Genomic DNA, 8577 nt, shown 5'->3' with positions numbered 1-8577 from the left:
ATAGTTAAAGATCAGTTAATAAGTCATTAATATCGAACAATTTGCTCTCAGCTTACCAATTTGGATTTATACCTGGCAGATCGTGTACTACTCAATTACTTCATGTACTTGATTATTTCACTAAACACTTAGACGAAGGTTACTCTGTTGATGTGCCACAGTGCAACTGGAAGCATATACGGATATATACAAACAGTCATTTTCAGACGTATACGGAGAATATACAGACAAGTACAGAGACGGAGCAAGATGGCAGGCCGTATACAGGTGTATAGCTTGCCAATGAACAACGTTATATATACGTGAACGCCTTCTTCTGTTCACATAGTTGTGGTCAAGACTGACTGCATTGTGTGAAATGTCGCCAGGGGTGAATCGCTATTGTGACAAAGAACCACTACGAGCCGCAGCTACTGATTGACTGACGCTCGAGTGGCAGTATGGTGCAGCCGAAGCACAGATGGTAGAAGTGACTGATGTTTCGAGTGAGTACTAGTTTGTATGTACAAATATAACAGCAGTTAGCCGCCGTCCTTGTTGAGCTACCAGCGGCCCAACGGGACTTGAGGATGAACCTGGGATGAACTGGTTTTGCCCACTCTTGGGTAACTCAGGCGCCCTTGTTCGCTTGTCCCTTTTATTCTTCTAGTCAATGGGTCGGGAAAAGAGAATGAACAACGGATGAAAAATGCGGCTAGCTACACTCAGGAAGAAAAGAAAGTCTTTGGGTAACATGCTGCCACAAACAGTGTCATGTAGCTACAGTCTCGGTGGACATAGAACAGACTTAAGGTGGCGCTGAACCAATTATTTCCAGCCGCACAAAACAATTTGTTTCAACCCACGCGCTAAATGAGCTATTTTAGGATGACCCAAAACTTCGCTAGTGTACAACTTAATCTGTGCCTTAAAAGCTGTGTGTTAGCCTATGATGCTTTAGTTTAGCATACAAAGTTTCATGAAATAACACGCCTTCATTTTTTGCCTATAAAATTCTGAAGTTTTAACCCGATTCTTGGCCAATGAACAACCTAGTACTAAGCCACTTCAGTTCCAACCATTACTCACCTTGTAGAACAATTCTATGCTTTCCTTTTCACTGATAACAACATGGAAAGTAGTGAAAACGCACACCTGTGGGCTACAACATTGGCTAACAACTCCATCAAACCCAAATTGCGAAAATTCGAAGCGTACTATTGTAGAGTATCGCTTACCCAATGCCTATACCAAATTTTGATGGTCTGTGGTGCATAATTTTGAAGTTATTTAGTGAGAAAGGAGACGGTATGGCTAATCAGGGCGTGGTCCATATAACAATAATGCGATGGCAGCTGGTGCTGTTCTCCAGTGAATTAACCAGAGTTGTGACAAGCTAATAGTTTTAAAGCGTGAACAACATTAGTTGTATCAACAAAAGTAGCTAGGTGGTCTGACAGAGCTCGTTCTGTTAGTCAACTGAGAAGCTTTGCTGTGGTCTATGAATGTCTGCGTTTGTTTGTGCGGCTGCCCTTAATCGGTTCAGCGCCACCTTAAATGCTACAGATCATATGTTAGTTATAATTATTTTCAATTTGTATGAATTTGGTTAGACAATATGAATTCCTAGCCACTCTTTACAAACTTTAGCCAGAGAGATTCTTTGTGATGTACGAAATATCAGCATCATGTTATTAGTAAATTTGATTCAAGGTGCAAACGTTAGTAGATTCTTGATGGTAGATATTTAGTAGTGGCCCAACACCGCTTCACATAGTAAAACATCTGTTGTTTTGCTGACCCAATGACAAAACAGTGTTCTAGCCGTAGACTAGTTGCTCACCGCCAATCCATATATGGCAGCATACTTCATCTGTTGTCTGAAGAGAAAGTGGCATGGCCACAACAGACTAGTAGAGTCAATCCAATGGTCCCAGCATAGAATCTGGGCTGGCCTGATTTCTATGGTCCTGGAACAGAGGTGTAAAACTCCGAGTGGGTCAATGAAGGTGAATCCATGGCAGAATTAAATTTTGTTGAGTCAGTCTGGCAATGCTCACCCCTTCAAAAAGAACAACAGAAACTTGCACACATGCAGTAGTATGCACGGGATTGCTTGAGTGTGGGATTGTAAGGGGTCATTCTTTACACGTACTCATAAAACTGTCAACACGCTTTACTTACCAGTTCTACTCGTCTGGTCTCTTGCGTGGGCATTCTGTGGGATGCTTTGCATCTGTGGGGGCTGGTGCAATGTATTAAGAGACCCATCTGTATCACATGAGTCCCATAAAATTATTGTGATATTCCTGTAGTGTGCTTTATTTTATATCTCTGTACCATGTTATTATAAAGTGCCCAGCTAGTTATTAATATAATAACTACGGTTACAGACAAAAGTGTAACTGTTGCATCTTTGTCTCATCTCTCTTGGGTGTGATGCATGTGACTGGCTTAGCCCAAGCCCAAGACAACATGTGGCCATATATACCCCTTAGCTTTGTGTGCTAATAGTATTGGCAAGAATAAATAATAATTTACTGTAGGTATAGGTATGAATTTTACTTGTGTATACCATGTCCTGTGTACAATATCCTCTACTTATATAGCTTCATGTGGGTCTCAAGAATGCAAATTGATGACACAGGCAAGTTTAACTCTTAGGAAGGACGTTGGTGAGCTGTGAAGTCAGATGACCAACATGAAATTGCAGTAAGGGAAAGTCCATGCAGTGAGCCATTACCAATCAGTGTTATTATCACAAGTTTTTAATTTACAACAACTTCATAAATATTATAGGTTTTTTGACTGTTATATTCAGTTACTTGCTAACAATTTACTCAGGATGAGAAAGAAAGCTGATGACTATTTTCTTAAGCTGTAATTTTGTCTTATATCTCTAATTCTGTTCACAGAGCAGCACATCGACACTATGACACCAGCGTTTACAGCATCAACCATGAAGGAGTGAATGAATCACACAAACAGTTAAAAAAGGTGCACATAAACTACAGATAGTCAGATACTGTAATATACAAGCTGTATTATGTTGACTGCATATGTTCTTTCATAGAAGAATTACATGCAGGACATGGACCTTAGAGAAGAGGGATGATGAAAGTAATCAGGTGTTACACGTCCTACTAACCACTGTGGAGATCTGACAGTATGTGTATATGTTGCCCTATAATAATTGGTGACTGTGCACTTATGCAATATAGACTTTGGACTGCCTACATTTTTGAAATGCTGGAAAATTGAATAAAGCATTGAAGGAAAGTGGATATTGTCTACTCCTTTGTAAACTCTGTATGATGTACCTGCTTGGGTGATTCAGTAAGTTATTTGTGCTGCACTGACCCTGTGATTCTAGCAATCTTGAATCTCCAAGGTGCACAAGGGCTGAATATCACAGTGTGGTACGTGGCGCACTTCAAGAGCAGTTAGTTTGAGAGATACCGATGTAAGTAGAGTTATACTGTATAGTTTTGCTAATTTTTATCTGATGCACTACAGCAGTCCCATCAATGACTCCACAAGTTCAATGCACATACTCACCTTGAAACTGGTGTTGGTAAGTATATTTACAACATGCGAAGTATGAACATTAATGTTAACTATTTGCAGATGAAGAAATGATGTGACTGTTCTCAGTATGAAGAAAGCAAGGATTGTGGGTTCTTGCTATACAGCTCATGCAGTGATGATCAGGCAGAACAGTTATAACTGAAAACTCATTGACTATGAGGTTGTTTTACCTTTCTTTTCAGTTTCATTATTGTACAACTATACTTTGTTTTGGCTCACGTGAAAAAGCAACGCGACGTCATTAATTAAAAGGGTATTTCAGAAGGGATATGGGTCGCTTTGAGGGCAAGGTGTGGGTCTAGCAGAAGCGTATAGAGGATAGTATGCCAGGGGCGGATCCAGGGGGGGGGGGGGGAACAGGGGGCACGTGCCCCCCCCTCCCTTAAAAAAATGTATATAAGATCGAGATACTCTAATAGAGCAGTCAATCACCAATCACTCTAATAAAGCAGTCACAGTGTTCATGGGGAAGTGTAGCTTACTTATAGGAAGCTATAAATAGGATTTTATTTTACATAAGGCCCCTATTCGGTGATTATTAGTTTCTCATCCAGCCTTTCTAATTATTATGATGCGGGCGGGAGGGTATTACCATTATACCATTATTTTATAATATTAACACTGATGTACAGACCTTGTCCAAATTGTCTTTCTAATACTACAAACATTTCCTTCACCAGCTGATTCTACTTTTCGTGATCGCCAACTGTTTTTCGACAGTCAACTGAAGGCCTGCTTTGATGAAGTTGATAGAGCACGATTGCAACTGGCACTGCAGCAATTTGTTAAGGAAAACAACAGTTCTCCGGGCGATATATAGCGCAGTGTAGCGTTCATCAACAAAAAATTATAACGATTTGGTATCACGTGTTCTTCTGAGCATGCACAGAGTAAATAATGGCTTACCATGCGGTAGCTTAAGAAGGATGCGGGCGGTGGATGAGAAACTAATAATCACCAAATAGGGGCCTAACATACGTGATAATATATTTGGTAAAGGATAACTAGCTATTATTGTTGTGACCTTTTTTTTTCTTCAACTTTTTTTTTTCTTTCCAGACTCTGGATCCGCCCCTGTATGCAGCCGTATTGAGGTATGTGTGACTCTGTGTGGGTCTATAATACGATTATACTCGTGACATATACAGAGGTGCCGTCTAAGTTAAGAGTCCAGATTCGGGACAGACTGATCTATACGTTTGGGTTGACGCTACATGTATGTAATCAGTCTTTGTTTATATACGTGTTGTAGACGCTGCTATACTGATCAGTCTATGCCTCTCGTTGCGCTGTGCGATATATCTAGATTTTCAAAAAGCCTTTGACACAATTCCCCACCAACGCTTGATTCAAAAATTGTCTTCTTTTGGGATACATGGTAAGATGCTACAGTGGATAAAAGATTTTCTTAAGGACAGAACACAAGAAGTAGTGCTTAATGGAAAGAAATCTAATTCCATTCCTGTTAAAAGTGGAGTCCCACAGGGTTCAGTGTTGCGTCCCATCTTATTCACGATGTTTGTCAATGACTTACCTTCGGTTGTATCAAGTCCTGTGTATATGTTTGCTGACGACACTAAGATTTTACGTGTTGTAAGAACTAGTGAGGATTATTCAGCACTACAACATGATTTGGACTTACTTTATGAATGGTCAATTCATTGGCAACTTAAGTTCAATATCTTGAAGTGCAAGCATATGCACCTTGGACCGATGCATCACTACGGGCCATATTATTTGGATGGAACAGTTATTGACAATATTGGTTCTTACAAAGACTTGGGCATTATCTTGGACCACCAACTTAAGTTCCACCTGCATACCACAGAGGTTGCTGTAAAAGCTAATCGATTACTAGGTTTAATTAAGAAATCTTTTGATTATTTAGATTCTGATATGTTGACTAAATTTTTTACAGCTTTTGTGCGTCCAACACTTGAATATAGTAATGCAGTATGGGGGCCTTTCTTTGTTCTTGATCAAAGGAAAGTGGAGAAAGTCCAACATAGGGCTACACGTTTATTGCCATCATTAAGAGATAAACCATATGAAGAGAGACTAGCAGCACTACAACTACCATCCCTGGCTCACAGGCGTCATAGAGGTGATATGATACTACTTTACAAGATTATCAATAACTATTTCAATTCAGATTTTTCCACTCTATATACCTACTCCGATACCACCATTACAAGGGGGCATCAGTTTAAGCTTTTCAAATGTCACTCAAGATTAAACTGTCGATCAAAATAATTTTTTAATAGGCTAATTAAGTATTGGAACGCTTTGCCTGCGGTTGTAGTTAATGTAAATTCTGTAAATAATTTTAAATCCTTATTAGATAATCACTTATTTGATTCCAGATTTACTTGTTATTATTATTGATTCCAGATTTACTTTTGTATAATAGTTAATTGTACTATTGTGTGCAGATCCGGTATACAGGCTGTGCCTTTACCGGTACTTTAATCATAATCATAAGGTTACGGGCTAGATTTTTTCACTGTTCTACGTTGCTTCTAGTCTCGCGCTGCCTGCCCCAGTATGATTGTTGTACCACCTAAAATTTGGGTAATTCGTCCCCTATTCTTGGAATTGGGATGGGTTGTGCGTGACTACGTCACTTCGGCCCGAGAGGTGCCTTTTGGCGTACCGCAGTACACACAATAAATCCTTCATCCTTATCTTCCCAAAATAACTTACAGGCTTCCATTGATGATCAATTATTTGCAAGCATTTTCAACACCTCACAATCCGTGACCAGGCTCGTTTACGTGCTGTTACTCACTCCTCTGGTGTCAGCAGTGGCTGGCTGAAGGCCATCCCTCAACCAACATTGGGTTTGGCCTTTTCTCCACATGAGTTTGTTATTGCTGTCCGTTTATGGTTGGGTGTTCCTCTTTTCCCATTGTTACCACTTTGTACATGTTTGTCTGTCATAGATCAGTTTGGTGACCATCTTCTTGGTTGCTCTCATGGCCTACTACGTAGACCCTATCCAATGCCATGATGCTCTTGTTTCTATAGTACATCATGCTCTACTGCAAGATCACCCTGGTGTTCTCCATGAGCAAAGCATTGCCTCTGATCAATCTCGTCCTGGGGACATTTACCATCCTGATTTTATTCTAGGCCGTCCTGCTTACTTTGACCGCTCTGTCAGGTGCACAACTCAGCCTTCCTTTATTTCCGCTGCTGCATCTAAGGCTGGGATAGCTGCTGCTGCTGGTGAGAAGGCTAAGGATGACCATTATTTGGAAACTGTTAACAACCATGGTAGTGAATTTTTTCCCCTGGTTTGCGAGTCGTTTGGTGTTTGGACACCCTTTGCTTTATCAACCTTATCCACGATTGCCAACTGTACCACTGTTACAAGTGGTATTCCCAGACAGTTAGCAAGGAAACAATTGCTTCAGCGCTTGTCAGTTACTCTCTGGCGATATAATGCCAAAATGATCCTGAGGCATTATGGCTTATGCCCAGAAGATGGCATAGACTTGTTGAACTAAGTTATTAATTAAGGTTGTTTTGTAGTTAAGGTAGCTAGTTTTGTAGTTAAAGTACTTAGTTTGGTAGGTAAGTTGGTTAGAATTTTGTATAGCATGTATAACTTTATTTCTATACATCCTTCATGGACTTACCAGTGTCCTCCTTTGTGTCCCGTTCATCTTTGCTGACAGTGAAAAGTGTCGATTTGGTGATGGCTTCCCTTCATAACAGAAATCGTCCGTATTTGTCATAGTGGCTACAGAGGTGCTTTTTGAACAGTTCTTGATTCGTAATGCTGTGCAATGGGTTGAACATAGCTGACAACGAAGCGTAATGGATACTTAAGTTTTCAGATGATAATTGATACCTAGATAGGCATGCGTACATTATGCCGGAATAATTTTTGGAATAATCGGTGGCAAAAAGAATCAGGAATAATTCCGGAATAATAGGGTGATCTTCCAGAATAATTAATTAGAATTCGGACATTTTCTGTGTAGTATAACAGAAAAATTTGCAAAGGAACATCCACAATCATTGCTAGCACAAAATTGGGCAAAAAGATAGAGATACTCTAATAGAGCAGTCACTTACCCTAATAGAACAGTCAGACAAGTTTATTTGTGACTGCTCTATTAGAGTATTTCAAACTTTGGATATAGTTTCTATGCTTGCAAGCGGTTATATTTTCAGCTGCAGAAGAATATTCATTTGACTTTTGCAATTCCAAGAATTACTCCGGTAATATTTGAGAATAATAGATGAATAAAAAAGAATTGCCAGAAAGAATAATACGTAATATTAAAAAGCATAATGTACTCAAGCCTATACCTAGAGCGTGCGGTGTTATTTCTTTTTTTTGATGCGATGTGCGTGGTCACAATAATTTATTGGCTGTTGATATTTAGCTAGTCATTGCTATTTTTTTTTAAAAATTAGAAAAAATTGTGGCACAAAAAGGTATAAGAAACGAAAAAAGTGTGATCTGACCGAGGCTCAAACCCACACATCCAGATTTGGAGTACCCACGCTCTACCACTGTACCAACGGTGCTTGCTAGCTACTCCTCTTCTTTTGTACTATTTAAATGTCACAAATATAAAATACTATATATTCTAACCAGTGAAGAAGAAACTAAAGCTGAACCTGACCCTAACCCTAATGCTAACCTGATGTTTGCCAGTTAAACATAATGATGACTTTCACTGTCTGTATAAAGGTAAGTTTTTGAGTGAATTCGAGGTTAGCTAAAGTTGGCCCGGCAGCCCCGGCTTTGCCGGGATGCTCACTTCGCTCCCTCCAACCCTAGCTCACCTTGAACTCACCCAAAAACTGACCTTCATACAACTAGTGTGTTTGATACTCGAGACACTTCTAATGTTTATACAACAAACGACCGGCTAAATATATTTTTGAATGCTTAGCCTGTGACCGGCTAAATATAAAAAAGTTAACAAACAAGTACACAAAAAACTCGGAATTTTCAACTAGAGTCAGTAGGGACCATAACACATTAATAAA

At 39.6% G+C, this 8577-nt stretch overlaps 1 long non-coding RNA gene across 5 annotated transcripts; it reads left to right on the top strand.

Moving 5' to 3' along the window:
• Positions 1-227: 227 nt before the first annotated feature.
• Positions 228-3796, top strand: LOC136255881 (uncharacterized). Of its 5 annotated transcripts, none has more exons than XR_010701193.1 (8): positions 228-485; positions 2644-2691; positions 2895-2976; positions 3053-3145; positions 3201-3315; positions 3371-3442; positions 3496-3553; positions 3607-3796. It is a non-coding gene; the product is annotated as an uncharacterized lncRNA (long non-coding RNA). The 5 variants fall into 5 exon arrangements; XR_010701184.1 differs by having other exon boundaries at positions 2589-2691; XR_010701177.1 differs by having other exon boundaries at positions 2644-2976.
• The last annotated feature ends 4781 nt before the right edge of the window (positions 3797-8577 follow it).

Source organism: Dysidea avara, chromosome 1, assembly GCF_963678975.1.
Source record: "Dysidea avara chromosome 1, odDysAvar1.4, whole genome shotgun sequence".
Lineage (NCBI taxonomy): Eukaryota > Metazoa > Porifera > Demospongiae > Dictyoceratida > Dysideidae > Dysidea > Dysidea avara.
Note: the sequence above shows the minus strand (reverse complement) of the source record. Positions and strands in the feature narration are given on the sequence as shown.